The sequence below is a fragment of the Mastomys coucha genome, unplaced genomic scaffold (assembly GCF_008632895.1).
Source record: "Mastomys coucha isolate ucsf_1 unplaced genomic scaffold, UCSF_Mcou_1 pScaffold6, whole genome shotgun sequence".
Taxonomy (NCBI): Eukaryota; Metazoa; Chordata; class Mammalia; order Rodentia; family Muridae; genus Mastomys; species Mastomys coucha.
Window position 1 is genome coordinate 60,274,361 of NW_022196912.1, and position 24,508 is coordinate 60,298,868.

Sequence of the window (24,508 nt, forward strand, 5' to 3'; positions counted from 1 at the left end):
TCTCTCTCTCTCTCTCTCTCTGTGTGTGTGTGTGTGTGTGTGTGTGTGTGTTTGAGAGAGAGAGAGATTAAGTCAGAGGACGTTTGGAAGTTGGTCCTATCCTTCCACCATGTGAGTCCCAGCAACTGAACTTAGTTAACTTGGTTGGTGCAAGCCTTACCTGTAGCCACCTCACTAAATTTTTTTTGTTGTTGTTGTTTTTTGTTTGTTTGTTTTTTGAGTTAGGGTTTCTCTGTGTAGCCCTGGCTGTCCTGGAACTCACTCTGTAGACTAGGCTGGCCTCGAACTCAGAAATCAACCTGTCTCTGCCTCCCAAGTGCAGGGATTAAAAGCGTGTGCCACCACTGCCGGGCACTAACTTATTTTTTAAGACAAGTATCTCACTCAAGTCTAGGCAAGCCTGGGCCTCTACTCCAAAAGTGGGAATTCCAGGAATGAATTTCATGCTTTATAAAACCAGTGTCCCTCTCCAGCCCTTCAGCCTGGGGGACTGAACCTCTATCACAGGCTGTATGCTCAGTTTTCCAGTTTGTTTTCATCTTTAGTTCGATTCAATAATTCCCAGAAAATTGGGGTCATAGGTATTTTCTAGATAGAACGTTCTACATCACTACCCTTTTACTTTACCCCTTTACCTAGCAATTAAGCCACACTTCCCATTGAATGGCTAGGAGCTGTGATTCAATAATGAGCTTTTAAATTCAAAGGTGATAGGATGGCTTCCAACCTCTGGTCCTATGCTATGGCTTGGGTGCCTGGGCTTCCATGTGTGAGTTCTAGAATATTAAAGGCAAAGCCACAACATTCCTAGCAGCTACAGGTAGGACAACATCACAGAAACTTGCTTCTGAAGAAATTTAACATTTTCAAACTCCAGAATGATACCAAAGAAAGTAGAAGCCAACCACATCCCCATAGGTCATGTACCTTTGATACTCCACTTGCCAAGAGAGGCAGCATGACTTGGTAAATAGTTTGTAGCCACATTAGCCACCGAGGACAAGCACATTGCCCAATGACAACCTTGGGAAAATTGATAGCTGTATTTTGTTAACACTGAACAGCATTTTATATAATAGTTTTATGTCTTTCAATAAGTTGATTACATCAATTTACTTTGTACCTGGGATGGATACTTCTAGCCACAGATAGCTTTTAATAAAAATGTAATTTCCACTAGTCTCAGCTACAAAAAGCTGGCTAATTTATCCTTTGTGGGGATATTCTGGAGTGTGTGGAAAAGAATCTCAGGTGAGGAGTGCCTGGTCCAGATGCAGCACTGAAGAAATCACCCTCCATTTATCAAGGGCCTAATACACTCTAAATAAAAGTGGTTAGGGTTAACCAATGCCACCACTCGTAGCTAGCACCACATAGTTATGTATCTATTCATGTATAGAGACATAGTGGCATCCATATACATAGACACAGTGAGTACAGACTTGAAGTGATTGCATGCCAGGGAAATCTGCTTGGGCACAAAGGAAATTCTGGGACTTCAGAACAAATTTTACAGAAGAAATCTTAGTCTTACATTGCTTTCATACTGTACCAGTAACTATGATAGCATTCCATTATCATAGCTAACAACACAGGACTTTGCAAGTAGAAAAACATGCGAAAATATTGCTTCATTTCCTGTCCAAAATTCCGAGGAAGCAGAAAAGCTTGTACATAGTCATCACACCAAATTACAGGGTTACCATTGAACCTTGGTCTGTTGATGACTCCATCCTTACCCACAGACATGATGCAGTGACAATCACTATGACAGGACTGTGAGTAGACTAGCATATAGGTAGGTTTGGGCTGGATATTTCCCAAAGGTAATTCCAGGCTGCTTCTGACCTCGACACATTCTTCTTGGTAAACTAAGACTTAACTGCTCATGCTACACGGCAAGCCAAGCGACACAAAGGAGGAAGAGAGCAGCAGGATTGACTGGGAAGACAGACGAGAGGCTGGCGTCTCTCTGATCGACACTTCTGTATACACACCAGTTTAGCAACAAGATCTGTGAAAAAAGATGAGGCAGGAACCAGCAAGCTTCCATGTGAGAGTTTATGCTGACTGTCAACTTGACGAGTTTACAGTTGCCTAGGAGACATACCTCTGGGAATGCCTACGAGAGCATTTCCAAAGAGGTCTGACTAGGAAAGAGGACCTACCCTGAAAGTGGGAGGTACCATCCTACAGGGTAAGGCCCAGAAGGAATAAAGAAGAATATAGGTGGAACGCCCACATGGGTTTCTCTATGCTTTGACTATGGAGGTCATATGGCCAGCTGTCTCGCACTCTCACCGCTCAGAATTCCCTGCCTTTCCTGTTATGATGGCCCTATACTCTCAAACTGTGAAGAAAGAAAATATCCCTTTCTGTTTAAGTTTCTTATGGTTGGATATTTGATCACAGAAATAAAGAAAAGTAACACAGGGCTACAGAGAGAGTTCCGTTGGCAGTATACCTGCTGCACAAGCACTCAGAACTGAGTTCCATAGCCAGGCCTCGTAGGAAAACATTGAGTGTGTTGTTGCATGCCACACAGTTCTAGAGAGGAAGAGACAAAGTGGGTCACTGGGACTCTCTGAGCAGCTAGTATAGACATGTCAGGAGTTTCAGATCCTGGTTAGATATCCAGCCTCAATCAATAGAGTAGGAGGGCTGGAGAGATGGCTCAGTTGTTAAAACATTTACTGTTCTTTCAGTGAACCCACATTTGGTTCCCAGCGTCCACATCAGGTAGCTCACAAAGATCTGTACTCCAGATCTAGGGGAAACTTCTGGGACACATGGACATCTGCAAACATCTATTAAAAACAAAACAAAAGTGGAGAGCTATAAAAGAACACCCAAGTTTGACCACTGGCCTACACGCACACACACACACACACACATACACACACACACACATACACATACATATACACACACACATACACACACACACACATACACATACACACACACATACACACACACACAGACACACAAAATCTGTGTACCCCTACCCCCAAATAACTAAAATAGGAAATTTTGATGAAGAAGAAGTGGGACCACTACTGTGGTAAGCCTGACCACTGGATTGTGGGGGAAAATGTGGAAGAGTAGATTTATAACAAGAGAGGCCCTAGGAAGCCATCATCGAGTTTAATGGAGTCATTCTGATGCAGCTTGTAAAAATAAAAGTTCATTTGAAAGGGGAGCAACTGGATTGAGAACATCCTTAAAGAAAATGCTAGACACTGAACCCCCAGGGAAGTGCTTTCTGGGTTCAGCTGCCGAAGTGTACAGAGGTATAAGCACCATGCCAACTGTGGTGTAAGGGGCCAGGCTACAACCTTGAGCTAGGAATAGATTTTAACAATTTTGCCAATGCCAATGCTGTACAGGTTTTACAAACATGTAAAATGTAAAACTTATAGACTCATGATGGCTTCACTGAGGTTCCAGAAAGCCACAGAAGCCAGGCAATGTGAGTCAGGCTTGAATTCCCTGTGAGAACCTGAGTCTTTTGTGTGAAGCTGTGGGGCTGAACTACATATTACACTGGAGGCCCCCAGAGATGCCAGGACTGTGGGATGTCAGTCTCAGAAACTTTCAGGTATAGAGTGGAAGGAAGCCATGAAAGACCATGCATATTACAGCAGCAGAATTAGAGAGATGTTACTACCAAAGGTTGTTGGAGCCCATGTGATGTTATGAGATCCAGAAGTCGCAGTAGAATTTGCTATTTTCCTGCCAAATTTTGATCTTGCTTTGGACTGATATTTCCTTGCTGTGTCCTCATTCCTCCTTTATAAAACAGGAATGTTTACTCTGTGTGATTGTATTCCGGAAGTATGTGATACAGAGGTTCGCAGGTAAGTGATCACTTTGAGATACAGATTCACGATAGAGTTGTTTTTTTTTTTTTTTTTAAAGTGTTATCATTATAAGACTCTGGGGAATTTTCAAGATGGGATGAATGTATTTTGCATTATGAGATGTCCTTAAGTCTATGGGGGTAAGGGATTTAAAAGTGGACAAGGGGTGGACCTGAGCTGGTTAACCTTAACTATACTTAGGTTGGGTCCAGGAGGGTGCTTTCATACAGATCTGATCATAGATGACACCAGGTCTGGGCGGGGCTCCTGGGCTGCGTGAGAAGGCAAAAGTGAGTAGAGCATCAGTATCCGTGTCTTGTTGACTGTAGATGTGCTATGACCATCTGCCTCATACTGGATTCCACAGCTAGAGTTGCCGTCATGGGTTTTTCTTTCCTGTGAGCACAGACGGCACTTCAAAGTTGGGGCCAGAAAAAAGGCTTTCATAGTTTGCTTTGGCCAAGGTATTTTGTCATGGCAATGAGAAAAATAACTAACATGTCTTGGTTAAGAATAGCTGTATTATTAAGTAAAGAGACTTTAGAAGTAACTGCAATAAAATTAAGAGTAAGTATATAGCCACCATCTTAGTTTTTTTCTGTTATAATTAACCTATATGACTTTCTAAGTTATATACATACACCTTTGAATTTGGACTGAATTTCCTATTGGTAAGCCACACTGCTTCTATGCCATGGTTTTCTTGAAATAAAACTTGGACATGATGTTAGCTAATGTTACAACCAGTTTCTTATACTTGTTATGGAAAGAGAAACACATGGCGTGGGATAAAATGGAATCATCTACTGTGCTCACTGTTTAAAGATGGCATTGATAACCACTGCTAATAGGAAATCCACTTTCAGCTATTTGTAGGCATTAGAATGAATCTGGAAAAAAAAATTATTTTTTTTCCAGCTGAAATTCTACCCATGTTTTAAGTGGGAAACTCCTCTCACTTTTATCAGGCTCCACTCCTTCACACAATGATAAGCACTATATATGTATATATAGTATGTATATATGTATATATATATACACATATATATATACACACACACAGATATATATGTGTATACACACATATATATGTATATGTATATATATATATATATATATGTGTGTGTTATATAAAATGTAGTACTTAAACCAAGTTCCCCTCTTCTATTTACCCTTTCAATATCCAGGACCATGACATTCAGCAGAACCACAAACTTTCTGAGCATCTCCTTCACTCTTTTTACCATTCCCTAATCCTATAATCATTTTCCTCTTTTGATTTATATCTATTCACTTGAATTTCTTCTTTTGAGAACCCTTAATATACTGTAATCATAGGGGCTCTGGCCTTTCCCTGTGGCAATATTATCCATCACATAAGTTTCTGGGACACAAGTCTCTATCTCTTTCTTTGAGCTCAGACCCATGCTTGTTCTTACTGGACTCCAACTGACTGCCTCAAAAGCTCCTCAAAATTCAGTCTGTCTATACAAAACCCTATGGTTTATGTCAGCTGCAGGGTTCCTGTTTCAATGACTGACCCCAATATCTCCCCATCTGACTCCAGACAGAAATCTAAGGGTTGAGTCCCACTTTTCTGTTACTGTTACCATGCATTCTCTGGAGCTTGCTACATTGCACCATTCACCACCCTCCACACAGAAGCACAGTCATACTCCTTTTCTTTTCTCATTAATAGTCACAATTCTTATAGTTATTAAGAAGGGCGGAAGCTGAGGCGTTTAGTGGAAGCCGAGAACGGTGGTCGGAAACTTTTAGAAAACACTCAGAACTCCTCATAGCAGGCATACCGTTTGCCAGGTATTGTTGTAGTGACATACTTGGCAGTCACGGCGGTGTTACTTATCTGGTGTTCAGTTTCTTTACACTTAAATGTGGGGCCTGCCATCCATTCCATCTGTCTACTACAGAGGACACTGAGATGAAAATAAAGTAACAGCAGTGCTTGGTGAAGGTGCATCACTGCATACTTTCTCTTAGGAAGATTACATAGTCTTTCTAGAGAAGTTCTGGGAAATGGCACAATTAGGTGCACTTATCCATCTTTTTCCTCTTAACAGAGGATAATTGTCTTATAACTAATAGAAGATGCTTCTTGGTTATCTATTTGAAGCCTGGTGTCTGGCTTAGGGGGAGATGGACACATATTCATTAAGTGAAATCAGGTTGAGTCAACAGGGGACCTTACTCAGAAGTTGAAGTCTATTAATATTGTGTTGTTAAGTCAGTTAATTATGCAATCTCCTGTGACAGATAGAATCATAATTCTTTCTAAATAGATAGGAAGCATATTAATACCCAGATACATTCAAACAGTCTGAGAAGAAGCTGTCAACTGCAGCAAATGAAGTCAACTGCCTTTTGAATCACAGATTCTGGGGAGCACAGACCAGTCTGGCTCCACTGATGTTGCCTTCACATCAGTTCTGCTTGGTAAAGCCTTAATACAAGCTCGTGTTAGTTTATTTTATGTTGTGCAGTTCAGAAAACTGTTGGGAGAGAAAGGTGATAGAAAGCCCCATCATTGCATACAGCCACTATTAGAACACAATCAAGAGAAAACAAGGAAGGGGGCTGAGGGAGAAAGAGAAAAGTATACAGGAAGTGATAACAGAAGGAAATTAAGAACAGTGCTTATACATAAAATATACCAATAGCTTAGATGCCAATGAGAATTAATTTGATAATTAATCTATTTAACAAATTAGGAAAGACTGTACAATAAAGCCCCACTTAACCAAAATAGACTATAAATCTTCTTTGGCAGAAAGATTTATTATAATAAATCTGTTAATATACACCAAAACCATCAATGCCCTCATATTATACGCTAAAACTATTCAATAATAATTTGCTCCCCAAGTAGATTAAATGGCTTCTAGTCAGTTTTCACCTATGTTATTAGCTCTCTTAGCAAGACCATGTCCATGGGTAAGATGTAAGGGTACAGTTAGGCTTGGCTTACTTAGCTCAGTAACATACATATCGCTTTTACCAAATATCACTATGTGGGATTACTCACAAATGTTCTTCTTTCCTTCCTTTCTACTTCCAGTTTCCCTCTAGCAAAATGAAGTTTCATGAAGACTGGTTTCTTGCCGCCTACTGAATGTGCCCACTGCTACTTACATACTGTTCTTTTCCTGTGATGAAAGTTCCACTTGTGCCCGCCACTGCTACTTCAGTCTCATGGTACGCACGGTGCTTCAAAGCAGATACTACTCAGTACTGTGACTATACTAAACATCTCAAACTGAATACAACTTAAATGCCAATGATACTAATTGTAATTTATATGAAATGAGTAATAATACGTAGAGACTTCCCAAGCAAAATAATCTGGTTCCTAGTTCACAGACTCCATTAATTATATAAGATTAATACCAGACTAAAAACAATAACAAACTCATATTTATATGTTATATAGGCTAACCAATAATACCACACCAGTGTATGCCGATGTTACAAGCCCTTTCCGCCCTCAAAAGTTCTTCCAAAGAGCAAATTTTATTTGTATTTTTTGTGTTGATGATCACATACATAAAGTCTTTTTTTAAAAACAATGACTATATCAATCCTTTCTAAAAGAAATGTATTAACCTATGTTGGGGCCAGATGCAATATGGATTCAGCCAATCACAGAACAGCTCTCATTCCTGCGCATCTATAAGGCAAGAGTTATGGTGCGATGCTACTGTTCCAAAGAAGATATTCTCACCTGAATTTACAGTTACAGAAATACATGGGAAGGCTGGTGGAGCAGCTGCTTCAACTGCCTTGGCACTGACCGAAAACCTCTTAGGTTCTTCAGTCAGCCTGTCCCATAACGGTTCTTTAGGTTAAAAAAAAAATGCTACAAAGAAAACACAATTATATGTCAAAATAACTTTATAAAATATGATCTAGTCAGGATCTTTCTTGCAGGATTTTGGATAACCTTTCATAAACTAATATAACCCTGCATTTAAATGAAGTAAGGATGAAGGGAAAGTATGATTATGCAATTTTCCAACCAGAATTATTTGTGGGGTCCTCTTGGACAGGGTACTGAGGTAGAATTTGTGTTGGAAAGTGCTGCAAGGAACTATACTTTACTTCTAAATTAAAGGGAAAGAAGTAAATCTAGGCTGTCTCCATCAATTTCATAATAGGTAGACAAGTCGTGTAATTATATTCAAAGGGCTTGCTTTATAGAGGCTGTAAAACAGATATAGCGTGCTGAATGGCAGTTCTAGAATTATCTTTTGTTTCAATTTGGTGGGTAATTTCAGGGACCATGAAGCCTGCTTGTTGCCTGGAGCTGGATGACTAAGACAAACGGACCCAGCACCCAGGAATATTTTGTAAACTCATAAATTCCAGGGCCTACTTGAAAGAGAACTTGGAATTTTTTTTTTGTTGGGATTAGTAAGAAAGAAAAACGGCCCTTTCTACCAAATACATGCCTTCTGTTGACTACGTCAAGGTAGCTTGTTGGTACCTTAAAGACCCGAGGAAAAAGCCTTGTTCTCTCTCCTTATCATAAGTATTTTTCCTCTAAATCCAATAGGCTCAGTGATGAAGGTCAAACTTTCAGGATATTACCTATGTCTCTTTCAACACTTACAGTTAGCATGTGAAAAAAAATTATCAATTCCTTTTTAAATATTAATTTAGCTTTGGTTCCTAGGGGTTTGCTCTTATGAGTTATAGTGTGTGAGAAAAACAAATACAAGAATGAATCTGTTAGTACTGTTCAGAGAATATCAAGCTCAAAGAAGGATGGTACTTCAAAAAAAGTATCCCTTACAATACAACCTTAAGAAATAGATTTTGTCTTTTGTGTTATATATGGTAACATATTAGCAATGATTTGCAAGTCTGTGATCTTAATAAGTAGGAAGTTAGTTGCTTTTATTTTAAGAATTACACTTTTGAGTATGTAATACAGAATCCCTTTATGTAATGCTATGGCCTACAAAGCAAACTCAGTTCAACATGTGGAGTCTGCTACTTCCTCGCTGCATAACACTGAATAATTTACCTTCACCTCTGTGCTTTAGTTTCATTTCTTATCCTGGTGTCAGTATGGTACTTACTCCCCAAGACTGGATTGTGGGAACTGTCTCAGACAATGTACAAGTGCCAGGTGCAAAGGGCACACAGAGAGGACAATCAACATCAATCATTAACAGACAAAACAAAACAAAACAACAACAACAATAAAACCGGCACTAAAATCCTTCTGTTAAGCTTTCTACTTCGGCCTACCCTTCCTTCCATATCCCCATCACCATGCACGGTCTTCTGTGGTTCTCTCTCATACCTTCCTCATTTTGAACACCCAGTGAGATGTTCCCAACCCACTGTATTATGATTCTTCTCTTATGCTTGTGAAGACCGTCCGTGGGTAAGAACACTTGGTATACAAACATGAGGAGTTGGTTTAGACCATAGCATACACATACAAGCCCAAGTGTGGCTGCGTACACCTTTAACACCAGAATTGGGGATTGAGGAAACAGAAAGATCACTGGGACTTGGAGGCCAGGCCGAAAATTGGTTGACTTTAGGTGCAGTAAGAGAGACTGTCTGAAAGGAATGAGGCAGAGAGGGATAAACCAAGACACCAACATCCTCCTTTGGTTGCTGCATGTGAACATAAATGTGTGCATGGGCTCACATATGGATAGAACCTCCTGCCCTCAACACACATTCTTCTCCCAGACTCACTGGTGACCTGGCCACTGGACCACAAACTCATTGAGCAGTTTTTGAAGGTCATTGTTTTATTTAGCTTCTAGAACACACTTTCTTGTTTTCTACCACTCACTTGGCTACTGCCTTTATTGTTTTTCTGATGAGAGAAATAAAGTCAGAAAAAGTCTGGGTTTGATTCTGGGTCTATGGTCTCAGATAAGTTACTCTGAAGCTATAATTTCTATTTGGTATAAAAGGGATAAAAGCACCCGTTTTGCAGGGTCTACTTTAAGAAGTAAAAGCAATATGCACTTAGCACAATGCTCACTACATACTGTGCCACTCACTTGCCACAGAATACTTGTTCCACATATAACCTGCCCTGTGTGCCTTGAACAGTATACCTGGACATTAAGTTGGTCTTTTCTTCTTGCTCTAAATCATACTATTGAACCTGAATTCACAGTGGTTTCCACCTTATCTGTCATGCTAACATGACTGTACCCTCTATCATCCCACCTAAGGATGGTGCATCCTACCTCAGAAGGGCACTTAGCTCTCCACTTATTTCGAGTAACTGTGAAACTGTAAGTTCTGTTGGTCCCATTGAAACACCACAGCATCCTGCATGATTTTTCTCCCACTTGTCCTTAGGTCTCCAGTATTTTTTTTTTTTTTTTTTTTTACAAACAATTATGTGGATTATGAAGCTTTCGTGCTTCCATGCTGTGCTGGCTTACTCATGACATGGCAGAACCAACTGGTCAGGCCCCTCCTCTCTTGATCTAGTTCCGGGCTACTTACTTGAAGCCTTTCATAGCTCTATGGCCTTTATCTATTGCCTTGCTGTTTCTTACAAAGTTATGATTTTAACAGAGTGTTACTGTAGAGAAACATGTATAAAAAATGAGTCTTGAAGAAAAAGCAATGTGAATATAAAGCTCAACCAGGAATTCTGTGTCCATCTCGGTTCCTAACCTTAGTGGTAGCAGGCCACATTTATGATTTCAGCAGTATCAGTCTCTCTTTAGGTGCAGTTGGCACTCAGATTTTGGTATCTATCAGTTTTATGCTAGGATAAAAAGAAGTTCTTTGAAAAAATTACATTCCCCGAGTTGGGGCCAGAAACACAGATATACCTGAAACATCTTGCTACCAGACAGTAAGAATGCTTTCAAATGGCAAGGGTGACACTGAAATAAAAAGCTGGTTTAAAGTAGATTCAACAAGGCACACTGTGATATTTAGAACTCTAATAGTAATAAAGGTTATAGTAATGAGATAATTATACTAGTTGTATATAAAAATTTCCATAACTTTTAAATGCTAGTGAGAAAAAAGTTCATATAAAATATATATCAATGATGTTTAAATACAACATAAAATTGTATGCCTCATTTATTTGGTTGACTTTAATTAGTAACGAGTAATTTGATATTTGGTTTTTTTTTTCATTCTTTTAAGTATTTGTCTATATACAAGAGTATGTATTCTGGTTGGTTGTTAACTTTTATACACACTAAACTTATATGAGGAAAGGAACCTCAATTCAGAAAATGCCTCCCACAGATTGTCTGTAGGCAAGTCTGTGGGGCGCATTTGCAGGTTAGTGGTTGATATTGGATGAGCCAGGCTACAGTGAGTGGTACCACCCTAAGCAGGCAGAGTTGGGTTGTATAAGAAACAAGATTGAGGAAGTCAGTAAGCGGTATTCTTCCATGGCCTTCTCTGTTCCTGCCTCCAGGTTCCTGCCCTGGCTTCCCTTAAGGAAGGACTACAAGCTATATGGTGAAATAAATCCTTTCCTCCCAAGTTGCTTTTGGTCATGATGTTTATCACAGCATCAGAAACCAAAGTAAGACAATGTGCATTTATCTGAATGCATGTGGATAGCAATGGGAAATACAGCAAACAGAGAAAGCCAAAGTGTTTCAGGAAGAGGAGAAACTGTTTCAGCAAAGGGCTAACAGCCAATTAATGATAAAGTATAACAATGAGAGTTACAGTGGCATATTCTCAAGACATCACTACTTCTTCCTGTTTTTTTTTTTAATTTTTGAGATTACAATTTAATTATATCATTTCACTCTTTTCTTTCGTCTTCTCAAACTCTCTGAAGAACCCCTCTATTTTCTTTCCAATTCATCACCTCTTTTTTCATTTATCGTGTTCCATGTTACGTACCTATATATGTATGTAATATATTTATATCCCTAAAGATATATTTATATCCCTTTATATGTATGTAATATATTTATATCCCTTAGTCTATACAGGACTACTTGATTCTGAATTTTTAGGGTTGGTCACTTGGCATTGGATAACATTTGTGTGTTCTTCCATGGAGAATACTGCTCCCCCTTCTCTCTGAACATTCCTTAGAAACCTGCAATTCTGATGCCTCTTGGTCCTCCCTCCACTTTAGCATGTCTATTGTTAATGTCCTTGCTTAGCTTATATTTGGGCAGTTATGTTGGTGAGACTTTGTGGGTTTCTCACCCATATGAGATTCCTAGGAGACACAGTCTTATACCAAGCTTTCTAATTCTCTGGCTCTTACACTCTCCCTCTTCAGCAAGTTCCCTGAATATTAGGTGTAGACGTTGTTCTGTAGATGTATCATTAAGACTGTGCCCCACAACTCTGCAATTTAATTGGTTGTGGCTTTCTGTAATGCTCTCCCATCTGTTGCAAAGAGAAGTTTTCTTGATGGAGTGTGATGACTATAGTTATCCAGATATAGTTAGGGATTACAGTGGTTTAATAAAGTGGTAGTTGTAGGTTCTTCTCCCAGACCCATGATTTCACTAGCCCTAGCTATTTGGCTAGGTTTCCAGTACCAGGCATAATGTACTTCTTGTTGAGTGGGAGAGATGTTGGTTACTGACAAAGTCACTAGTGAATCCTTAGAGTTACTGTACCATGTTGGCCTTTGTTGTGGTTCATAGACATGATTATTTCTTCTTTAGAAATTTGATTGTTTAGAATAGCTCTCATTTTATGGGGTGGGGGGAAGAAAGGTCTTGATAACTTACAAATATTACAGTAAAGGCACTTGTTTGTGCTTGTTAGTTAACACACCAGATTGGTGATCTGGTGGAGGATTATGCAATGCTGGCCATGCAAAGAAAACAATTCAGTGCTCTTGGAGAAAATCCATCAGATTGAAAATACTGGGTGCCTGTGAATAGCCTGAGCTTAGTTCTGTTTGTTACCAATGGAACCACATTTATACAGAACTGTCAGGAAACAAGTTTTATCACATTAAGAGAGAGAAACAGAACTATTACCCTTCCCAAAACAATTGTTTGACAACTCAATTCCTCTAGGCTCATAAAAATATGAATAAAAAGCATTTTGATAAATGTTAGAAGATCTGTGGAGTTAATAACATAAAAACTTTCGATGTCATTAATTAAAATAATAGGACTAAGGATAATATGCTAAGTACTATAATTATTAATATTGCATATTTTATCTATTTAAATTACCTTAGGTATTCTAAACATTTAAATAATGATTACAGTCTAAATTATTCAGTTAAGTAAGTTTCATAAACAATGCTTCAAAGTTTAGGATACGTTTATTTTCTAAGTTATATTTAGTGGAAATATTTAATGACTTGAGCATGAAACAAAGTGGAAGTAAAAGCTTCCCCTTCAATTCAGAAAGTTCTATCAGTCTTGAAGGAATGCCATCAACATTCTTACACATACTATCTCTTTTCTTGCTTTGAGACTTTGTATATTCTGGTTATTCAACCCTATGGCACCCTGACTTTTTCTTCTGCCGGCTGGTTCAAACTTAGAAGACTTCAGATTTATAAATTTCTCTCCTGGATTGTTGTGTATTCACTGAAATATTTTTGGGGTCACCCATTATTTACAACAGGTACAGTATTGGTTGAAAACAGGGTCATAGACAGAACAGTTGTGTTCCCATACACAGCATCCCTTATCTGTATTAGAAATGAAACTTCCAGTCTAAAATCAGAGAGCAGAGTGTGCATAGGTCAAAAATATGTGCAGAGGGTGATGCATATGTTTAAAAATACATTTATAATTAAAATTAAATTATTAAAACACAATTTAAAATTTCCAGGAAAACCAACAGTTGAAAAATTGAAAAGCTGCCAGACAGTTAACAAATAATTTAAAAATTCACCAGTAATTCACTGTAGTAGTGAACAAAGGCAAAGGACGCTGACTTATGATCAGGTGCAATAACTTTCTGAAGAGCTAGTATGTGGAAGAGACAAAGTGGGCACAACCCACACGCAAAGATCTGAAAGAGGGTAAGCTTGGACATTCGAAGAGCTGGAGAAGGCTGATGTAGCTGCAGATGGGACTGTGACTTATGAAGAAGAGGTGGAGGATAAACAGGAACCAGACTATATCTAACTTATGGATGGATTGTATGTGTAACTGGAAGGTATTGCATTTAAAACAGGAGTAAAAGGGACTAAGATTTTTGAAGCCATTGTGCTGCCTTTGAAAAAGGAGCAAGGGAGGAAACAGAAAAAATTGTCAAGAAGCTATCAGAATTATTTCAAGTAAGAGATAATGGTGGCCTAATACTGAGATGGCGTCAGTGGGGAGAAGATAAATGGGAAGATTTAAGATATGTATTAATGGACAGGATGTGAAACATGGATAAAAAGGAAAACAGGATCTCGCCTGAGAAATGGGAATAGTGTTTCTAAGATAGAAACAAGAAAAGTGAATTTCCTTGATGATGACAGACAAGAATCTAGTATTTCACTTCTTATTGCTTGTGAGATTTCCATGTGACGCCTATAAATCAAGAAATGACACTAAGAAGCTTTGTAGAGAAGTCTAGGATGCAGACCACATTTGTAACTTTTCAGAAAAGAATGGCCTAAGCTGACTCAGGGTTCAACACCAGGCAACAGGGAAGAACTCCCAAATATTCCCTTCAAGAAGTGTAAACTTTAGAGTAAAGGGTAAAGCTAAAAATGCCTGCTAAGGAGATGAGTAAAATACACTGAAAGGCCGGGGAAAACCCAGGTCAGTGGTAAGTAAGTCAGGAAAACGTATCAAAGAGGCAGCCGTGAGAATGTCAAGACAAGTCAATGAAGAAAAACATGCCTCCCATAAAATGGTATTGCTAAAACTGAATATCCACACATCAAAGGTTGAATTTGGACCCTGTGTTGCTCATATGCAGTACTTAACATAGGTTAAAGCTAAATGTAATAGCTAAAACTGTGCAACGCTTTGAAGGAAACACAGGTGTAAGCCCACATTTAGGTGATGGTTTCTTAGATATAATGCCTAAAACCCAAGTGGCAGAAACTAAAGTGGATAACATAGACCTTATCAGTTTTGTATACACATGTCTGTATGTACATGTGTATGGAAGCTGAAGGTTGACATTGGGTGGCTTCTCCAATTGCTGTCCCTCTTATATTTTGAGACAGAGTTGGCTGACCTGGTGTGGCAGCAAGCCCTTGGGATCAGCCTCTTTCTGTTTCCCTAGTGCTGGGATGGTAGGCCTGCACTCTGTCTTTTTTTATGGGTTCTCGGGATTGAACTCAGGTCCTCATGCTTGTGTGGCAAGTACTTACAGACTGAGCCATCTTCTCAGCCTCAGTGTCATCACCAAAACTTAAATAGAAAGTTATGTTTCCACTTCTCTGCATCCTTAACACTGTTTCCAGGCTGTTATTACTGCGCTCGATCAATCACATTCTATTGTAATTATCAGTTTAAGTGGCTGCTTAGTTTATTAGGCTGTGAATTTTAAAATTTTTCTTTACCGTTTATCCTCATTGGTATACTTGCTGCCAAACAGTCCTAACTGTAGCTTGGGCCTATTCATCACACAAAACTTGTGATTTAGGTAAAAATAAATCTTTAAAAAGAAGAAATTTGTTTGTTTGTTTGTTTGTTTTTGAGACAGGGTTTGTTTCTCTGTGTAGTCCTGGCTGTCCTGGAACTCACTCTGTAGACCAGACTGGCCTCGAACTCAGAAATCCACCTGCCTCTGCCTCCCAAGTGCTGGGATTAAAGGCGTGTGCCACCACCACCCAGCAAAAAAAGAGGAAATTTTTGATGCACAGACATATAAAGAGTATTCACTGAGTAGAAGGAATACATCAAGGCTTGATTATTATCATGGCATAAGAATGGTGTAGTAGTCATCTGATGTAGAGCATACAAGGTCCTTGTGCTTACAGATAAGCACTAGAGAAACCAGGAATGTTAAGCATTCAGGCTTGTCTCTTCAACAAAAGTGATGTGTATACCTGTTTTTCTACCCAGATAGCTGGGAGTGGATGTTGTTAATGTTATTTGTAGGGCCAGGCCCTACTTGAATCCCTGAGGCTGTTATGTTTATCTCAAATTCTTATCCTCTAGACCTTAACCCTGAGCACTGCTTCTCAGTCAGTAGAATTCCTAGGAGATGTGTCACATGTACTGTGCAGCTTGCTGACCTCTCTGATGACCTAGATCACACCAGAGTTCTTCCCTAGGCTCTTAAGCAATAAGAACCTATTCTTGTGGAAGAGGTTATATGTGCTTTGCAAAAGAGTTTTGATGTAGCCATGCTTTAAGTCTCTTAGTGATATTGTCACCAGAAAATATTTTCCAAAACTGTACTGTACTTAAATATGTCTAAACCAAATTGCCCAGTGTCAGACTCTGACCAGCTTCAGTTAGCTCTATTGTGCTGAACCAGATTTTCTTGTCTCTCTTAGATTGTTACTCCGCTTGCCATAGCAGTTGCAGGAAACTTCGCAGGCTGGGACTAAAGACAATAAAAAGGAACATTCTTGAGGTTCCTAAAGTGAGGAATCTAGAGTGAATATCCTTTACAATAGACAAAAATAAAAATAAAATGTAAGAAACCATGTAGAATATGTACAACCCAAACAAGTTCTTAGAGAAAGTTACTTCAAAATAACTCCAGGTATATCTCAGGCCTATTGTTATAAGATGCTGAGGTTCTCTGGGAGTTTAATATGACTTTCTCAGTTGAAATAAATGACAGCCCAGTGCTTTAGACTGGGCAGCACTGGAGGGATTCGTTCTTCCAGCAGAGGTAAGCAGAAGTATTTTCTGCTTACCAGAGATAATGGCAGGATTGCATCCCAAGACAGTGTCTGCTCTGGAGTTCAGGCCAGTCAAGATTTTACATCACTCATGGTGTTTTTTTTTTTTTCCCCAAGCTTTCTGCTCTAGGATCTAAAAAGAAGAGCTCTAGAATCTAAAAAGAAGAAACATGGAAGATAAGACTCCAACACCTGATTTTCTTAAACCAATAGATATAGATGTCCTTTTTGGAGAATGTCAAATTGTTATTTGCTGAGTTCATTCCACTAAGCACAAATACATCCAGGATTTTATAATTTCAGCAAACCCTTTGATTAATAATCATAAAACCCAAAAGGATAAAAAAATGTAGCTACTTCAAGGCTATCATTAGCATCTTTCATAGCTGACTAATGGCTTTATGATAACTAAGTTTCTGTGAAGAAACCAATAATAGTGTGGTTAGAATCAGCAATGCATAAGCGATCACTTAATTTGAAACAGCAATGAAGTAGTAGAGTAAAGTTAGCATTGGTGATAAATTTTAGTTGCAATATGCTGAGTATAGTAAGAGGACACTATTGTAGTTACTATGTTACTTTATGCGTGGGATAAAGCATTATTACTATATAGTTGATCCCTATCCTTATAAGAAAGTATGTAGAATTAAGTCAGCCCATTAGTTGCTTTTCTTATTGTTGGGACAAAGTACCTGTTACAGGCAATTTAAGGAAGGATTAGTTTGGCTCATAGTGTTAGTCTTTCAGAATATTCTAACCCTCACATGAACTTGACAATCAGTTTTCATATTCTAATTTGATGAATAAAGTTGAGAACTTCAAGTCAAAGACAAAGCATAGAATAAGGCCATGCTAACAGCATCAGTCCAGTTCTATCAGGATGACAGTGGCAGTGGCATTTTTACCATTTCTTTGGTACTTAGCAACTTTAAAATTATGCAATCCTAGTGTGTCTCATTAATTACTTATTCTATGGTATTTTGTTTGATTACTAATGAATTCCTGTGATATATTTCTACTTCCTAAGAGTGTTCTGAAAAGTGACAAGTTGTCATTAAAATCCACTACAATTATCATCAACCGAATCCAATTATGATCAATTAACATAAAGGAATTAATACACACTGTTCTATTTTTAAGCACTAATATTTCTTCAATTCATATTAACAAGACCCAATTGGAAGGAATGGCCCACCAACCATAGACCTGGAAGTGTATTATCAGAATCAGAAATGTAATTCATTTCTATCTATGTCATTATTAGAAAGTAATTTGCTATGGGCCAACATGTGCCAAAACAGTGTTAAATCCTTTATACTCATTATTGTATTTTTTTCACTGCAATAACATGAGGTTTATTGATCCATGTATGTGGGGTTGCCCATCTTCACAAGGAGGGTCAACCTCATTATTATATTCCAATGGCTGTTGTTTAAGATAGGAAGCCATGATCTCTTATCCCAGTGAAATACTGAAACTCACATAGAAGTATACTAGTAGCCAGTGATAAAATGTTGGTTTGATCAACTATGGTTGGCTTCAGTATCACTCCTTTTTGTACTATGGATTTTTCTACATTTTCTTAAAGGCACAATTGCGAGGCAGAATCTAAGTGCCAAGAGTGGCTTTTCCCTTGTCACCTACATTCTCTTTCATCAGTTCAGCCACCTAAACCACAGCTCTTCTGGGAATCTGGGTCTGACTATGAAACTAAGGAAGGAATTCTACCCATGCTCCTAGAAAACAATCTGCATCTCTCTAAGAGAAGCTCAGAATAATGTACCCAAACTGTTGTCCACTGAGCTGTACATTTTTGTCAAACATAGAGCCTCTTTCTGGAGCACAATGTCTTCTTTGACTTTCTGGCATCTCCAGGCATAACATGTATCTTTTGTAGGTGTTCATTGATACTGGCTGAATGGATGGGAAATTGACCAAGAATAAAAGAGATTTGGATTTATAAAGATAGGATGAGGTTAGGATATATGCCCCAAATCCGATTCTCATTGGTCATTTATAATAGATTATAACATAGCTACTACAGAGAGTGCAACTTCTGGACATGAGGAAAAAATTTTAATTTGGTTAACTTCCCTCCAAAATTGTTGGGGGTTTCTTTATTCTGTTGAAAAATCTAACCATATATAGATTACATCAAGTCCAAGATATTTGATGTAAATGAAAATTTTTTCACTGGAAACATTATTGTGTGCAAAGTTGTTATAATCTGACAGAAAAAAAGGATGAAATATAAAATGAGTGAAAACCAAAACAAATTCTGCTTTTCTCTTGTGTTTGTTTATCCCATTAGAAAAAAAAAATGAAGGCTTGTGGTTCATACCTCCCTTTTGAAACACCCCACTTGAAAAGGAAAAGGGTTAAGCAATCTTTTAGTGTATTCCTTCCCCAGTCATCATAATGTTAAGATGAAAAAACAAATCACAGTGAAGACATTTGTCAATTTAAAGAGACTTTACATGTTATGAGTTGGATTTTGCAAGTGGCATTCATTACTAGGTATGTATAACCCTTGTATGAAGAGTCTATGCATACTGAGGGATGCATGATCCTCATATGTGTAAGACATGTGACTCACACATCACATAACTATCAGACCAAGCTTACCATCTGATTTGAAATACAGAATTTCAGGCAGTGCCTCCCAGGAATACTACATCATAATACAGATGAGTGTTTGACAGGTCTAATGCCAGGGATCTACAGAATTCTGTCTTGTTTCTCTGTTCCTCTCCCACTCTCTCTCATATATGTTTTAAGCATGGATTTTAAGAAGCCCCTTGTGGTAAAATTAGTAATATGGCCAATGAATTATAAGAGGAAGCAGTGAGTGCTGCTTTCGCGCAGAAGTAATGGAAGCCCTCCAGTGAGCCTCCAGCTCTCTTCTTCCCTGTAGAACTTACTCTGGAAGGACAAAGATAAAGAAAACTGAGGTTTGGTTCACAACTTTGAAGCTGTTTGAGGAAGGGCCTAAAGTCACAGGCCTTGTCGGAGAATAGACGAGTTTCACTTGTTAAACCATGAGGATTGTGATATGATTCTGTTGTAGTGACTGAATTCTGAAGTCTGCAAGGGGTGGTGCTCAAAATTTCAACATATTCTGAAGAGAGTTCCCAGATTTAGAAAGCTCTTGAAAATGCTTGGTTCACTTAAACCACAGGAAGCCAATAATATTATTTTACTATGCATGTGGGTGGGAGGGGAAAATGGATACATGGAGCTTGTAAGCTCCAGCAAATACAATTGTCTACCTGAAACTCTTTAAAATACTGTTTTATAACAATAAAGGAACATGGGTTATATAATTAAAAACTAGATTTTTCTTTATAGAAAGTCATTTTTCCCCATGTCCTTAAGGAAAGATTCATGTTTTTAGAAAACAAGTGCTAATAACCCTAATTTTATGGATTAAAATAAAAAGACCTAAACTTCATATTAATAGGCTAATATAAACATTCTATTTCTGCATTGGACTTGTGACTATAACATCTACTGACACTATATTAGCTCTTGTTGATGACACCCATAATGCATTTCCTCTCCTGTGCAATCTGAATGAAAACAAAATTATCCGCTTCTTTTCTTATTGAAAATCTCCCTTTGGGTACACTTAAAGAATACTATGGCCAAGTAACAAATATTATAGCATCCAAGTGTGATGATGTATTGAAATCACATTCATTGCTATGGAGACTGGATACCACAGCAGCTGCGAAGTCATGCTGTGCGGTCCCTTCAGAAAGCTGTCAGAGACACCTGTTAGTAAGGCGCTCTCTCATGTATGTGTGTATGAAATCACCCATATTTGGACTTGAATGATGGGATGATTGCCATATGGACATTCATACATATTTCCTACTCAGCTGAGTGTAGCCAGGGACTTTGCAGGAAGAAACTACACCCAAACAATTGGCCTAAATAAACACCAAAGACAAATAACAGTTGAGAATTCACAGTGCAGAAGTGAAAACCAAACAGCAGTCAGAAAGGTATCAACTGACAGAAATTTCTTTTTGTTAGTTCTTGTAATAGGGAGAGACAGTGGGGTGTAGATGTAAAGGTCAAAGGTCAACAAAGCCAAAAAACAGTGAATGGGAAAAGAGAATCTTTTCTTAATTCTTTAAGTCTTCAGGGGAAAAAAGAATTCTTGCTTCAAGTAAAATTTTACATGAGTCTAATTAGGCATTTTGCTGCAGGATGGAGCTATAATTAAAGCCTTACCTTATATGGCTAATGCGCAGCTGCTGGCAGAATGTTCTAACATCTCATCATATTGACATTAGTTTGACAAAATGTAGTAATCATTTCCTTTTGTGGATAAGGAAGACATCAAGAACACACATATTTTAATTTGTGTGTTAGCTGATCCAGACATAATTATTAGAGGTTACAGGGTATGTAGAGCACTGCAATTTCCCCCACTCTCCTTTTAGGTAATTGAATGCTTTGCTTATTTTGAAGCCATGCAACTCAGCACAAACGGTCTAAAACAAGGGGGAAAATAGCAGGAAACATGAAAGAAATGGGGACAGAGACACAACCTCGACAAAGCACAGGAAGTTCATGTTTCTAGAGATTAGAAAGTGGCCTCAGGTTGCAGATTTACAGGTCTGCCTGTCACTTACTTCTATGAAAATATCTAAATTCATACTCCATTAAGAAGCCAGTGGTGAGCTAGACGTGGTAGCACATGTTTTTGACTCCAGCACTAGGAAGGCAGAGACAGGGAGATCTGAGTTCAAGGCCAGTCTAGACTACAAAGAGTTCCAGTCCTAGAACTGATACACAGAGCTGATATACAGAGAAATCTGTCTGGAAAAAACAAACAAACAATAAAACAAATAAGCAAACTAACAAAAAAAGTTAGTGGTATCTGTTTTTTTTTTTGTTTTGTTTTGTTTTGTTTTTTACATTTAGTACTAGAAACATAGCTACATGGGAAATCTGGGCTCTTACAGTCATTTAACAAGAGTGCATCATGTCTCAAAGGACACTGCATCCTTCCTTGAGACTGGCATGTGTGTTTGAATCATGATTAGAAATCACTGAGCTGTGGCTTTTGAAGTGGTGGATGAGAGGAATGGTGTTAGCAGGCTGGAATCTACATTGTAGGTTTTCTGAGCTAAGGACGTGGGGCACACAATACCATAGTCACCTGGAGTCAGCCACACAGGCACTTGTGTTCATTTTAGCAAGGGCTAGGACAGAAAAAAGCTGTGTAAAACTAACAATAAAAAAGCCAATAAATGTACAGTGGCCATAACCCTGCTCTGAGTCTAGGAGGTCTGGGACACAGCTCGGTTCTAATAGGACAGAACAAAGAACAGTCTTTCCTTTGGACTTCTCTACACTGAAGCATGTCTTCCATACAGAGTCATGTCTAGACAGTGTGTTTGAAATGCCTTGTAGAACCGAGGGTGGCTAGAAATAGAAACCTGCATGAAAACAAAGTAAAACAAAACAAAAACAACAACAAAAACCTAGTGATCTCTCCCAGCTTGTCAACCAACAAAATCTTTTTCATGTTTTTACATTCTAGTCAAGTATCTGCATTGTTGAAGCCAGAACATTCCTGGCAAAACGGGTAACAAAGTATGTGTTGTGGTATGGTTGTGAAGTTAAAAGATACAAACATTTTTAAAATGGCTGACATTTTTGATCTAAGAACATAATCCTGTTAAGTAACCGCATTAGAAATGCACCTTTTAGAAATGTCCTGAGGGACTGAACCAGTGTGAACATCAGCACCTAGATGCATGGATAACTCAATTGCCTTCCTATTTTTATTTCCTGATATTTATCCTTTTATATACTTTAAAATCCTCAGCATTTATATACTAGTTCTTCTTTTTTAAAAGTTAAATGTGCTTTAAAAACAAAGTACAAACCATTAAAACAGAATATATAAGAAAAATCTGAGATCATTCTAAGGTCAACAGGCCTTGAGAATAAACACTGAAAACATTACAAAGATCTCCCCTCTCGATTGGGAACCTGGCTGGGAAAATCCGCAGGGAGCTGAGTTCTGTGATCATGAGTGAAAGTTGCATTGTCTGTCTCTGTCTGCCCTCCTGGCTCTGGGCTCTAATTTTAGACATACTGGCCTTGACAGCATCCCTTAACAAAAAGATCACCAGCAAACAGTCCTAAATGTGACATTTCCCACACTGAGAAAGAAGCAGAATTCTATACCAAAAATTCATTCTATAATAAATTTTAGCTAAACACACACACACACACACACACACACACACACACACACACACACACACACACACACACACACACACACACATATCACCATCGGGAATTCTTTAAAATTCTATTGCCCTTTATGTTTTCAAAATGCACAACTATCTTTTGAAATGTATCCAAAAATTGTTTCTGACTAAAGACTTACTGAAAAATCTTTCAGGTAGGTTTCAGAACAATCAATTCTACAAATGGCCAAGTAGTAAATACTTTGAGTTTTTCAAGTGATAGTGTTTCCATTACAACTGCTGCTATATGATGGAACCATGGATGGTATGCAGTGAAGGGGTGTGACATGTTCCAATAAAACTTTACTTACAAAAATGGGCTGATCAGAGGCCTGGAATTTACAGACTTCTGACTAGTGTCTTAAGGAGTAAGTCAACACAGCTGGCTGGTATTTAAACAAAAAAGTGTATACAACACATTATTTTGATATATCTTACAAAATACTTAGGCATCAGCCAAAGGTAATTTGAAATACATAGTGTTCCATATTTTACAAACCAAAAAAATTAGAAAGACAATTATGTGATGAATTATTCTATCCCATGTCCTGTAAAGACAAAACCAATCTTTAATATAGTAAAGAAGTCCCTAATGCCTTATAAATATAGCAGCCATGTCTGTTACAGCTTTCTATTTCTAACACATAACAGCACCACTACACATTGAACAATTACCTCATATAAAACACTGTTCAAAGTGGTCTGTAAAAACTCATTTGATTCTCTGAACAATTGTTTGAGGTTGCTTTATGTTGAAAATGGGAAACCTAAGGATCAGATAAAAATTTTATCTGAGATTACAGCTCATATTGAAGGAGGTGCCATGAGAACACAACCATTCTTGCTCCTGAATCTGGATCTTCAATCACTTCTCTCTGGAGAGGAAGAGGAAAAGGAAGGCTGGCCAGTCAGTGCCTCATATGTCTTTGTGTATCTGAAAATATCTATTTACTGTTGATTATGGGATAGAAAGCACACATTATTTTCCACATGTTATGTTATTTAATCCTACACATAGCTCTGTAGAGAACAAATTTCGTCTCTCTTTTACATCAGTAAAATGTGGCTAATGAAGTTTTCCCTCTCTTTTATATCAACAAAATGTAGCCAGGGAACACACAATTTGAATTTGAATTAAATTAAATTGGAATTAATATGAACATACAATAATTTGAATTATTTTCTCATTATCTTCATTTACTTTAAATGGACTTACTTTAAATTCATTGTCAGATTTCTGGGTTTTGTTTGTTTGTTTCCCTTTCATTTTATTTTATGTGGTTCCAGGTCTCAGTTATTTTTCTGTTGGCTTTTTCACTAGCTATTGAAAATTGTTTGCCCACCTTTCTGGAAAAAGGAGAGATAACGAACACTAAAGATGCTTGGAAAAGCCACATAGAAATTCACTATCTGTTTTATAAGGTGATTATACATATACATACTTTTTTCTCATGTAACAAAGTTTAATTGGTGTTGCCCTGCACCAGTTATGCCCCTGCAGGAACCACAGGTTGCCCCATGAAAGCCCTGTGCCAGCTCTTGGATACTCAGCTTTGATTTATTGGTCATAGTGCCTCAGGGACTCCCAAAGC

At 38.1% G+C, this 24,508-nt stretch overlaps 1 protein-coding gene across 6 annotated transcripts in view; it reads right to left on the reverse strand.

Moving 5' to 3' along the window:
• The window catches only part of Stxbp6 (syntaxin binding protein 6), a 233,934-nt gene that overhangs the window by 6,673 nt on the left and 202,753 nt on the right, over positions 1–24,508 (reverse strand). The window lies entirely within an intron of this gene.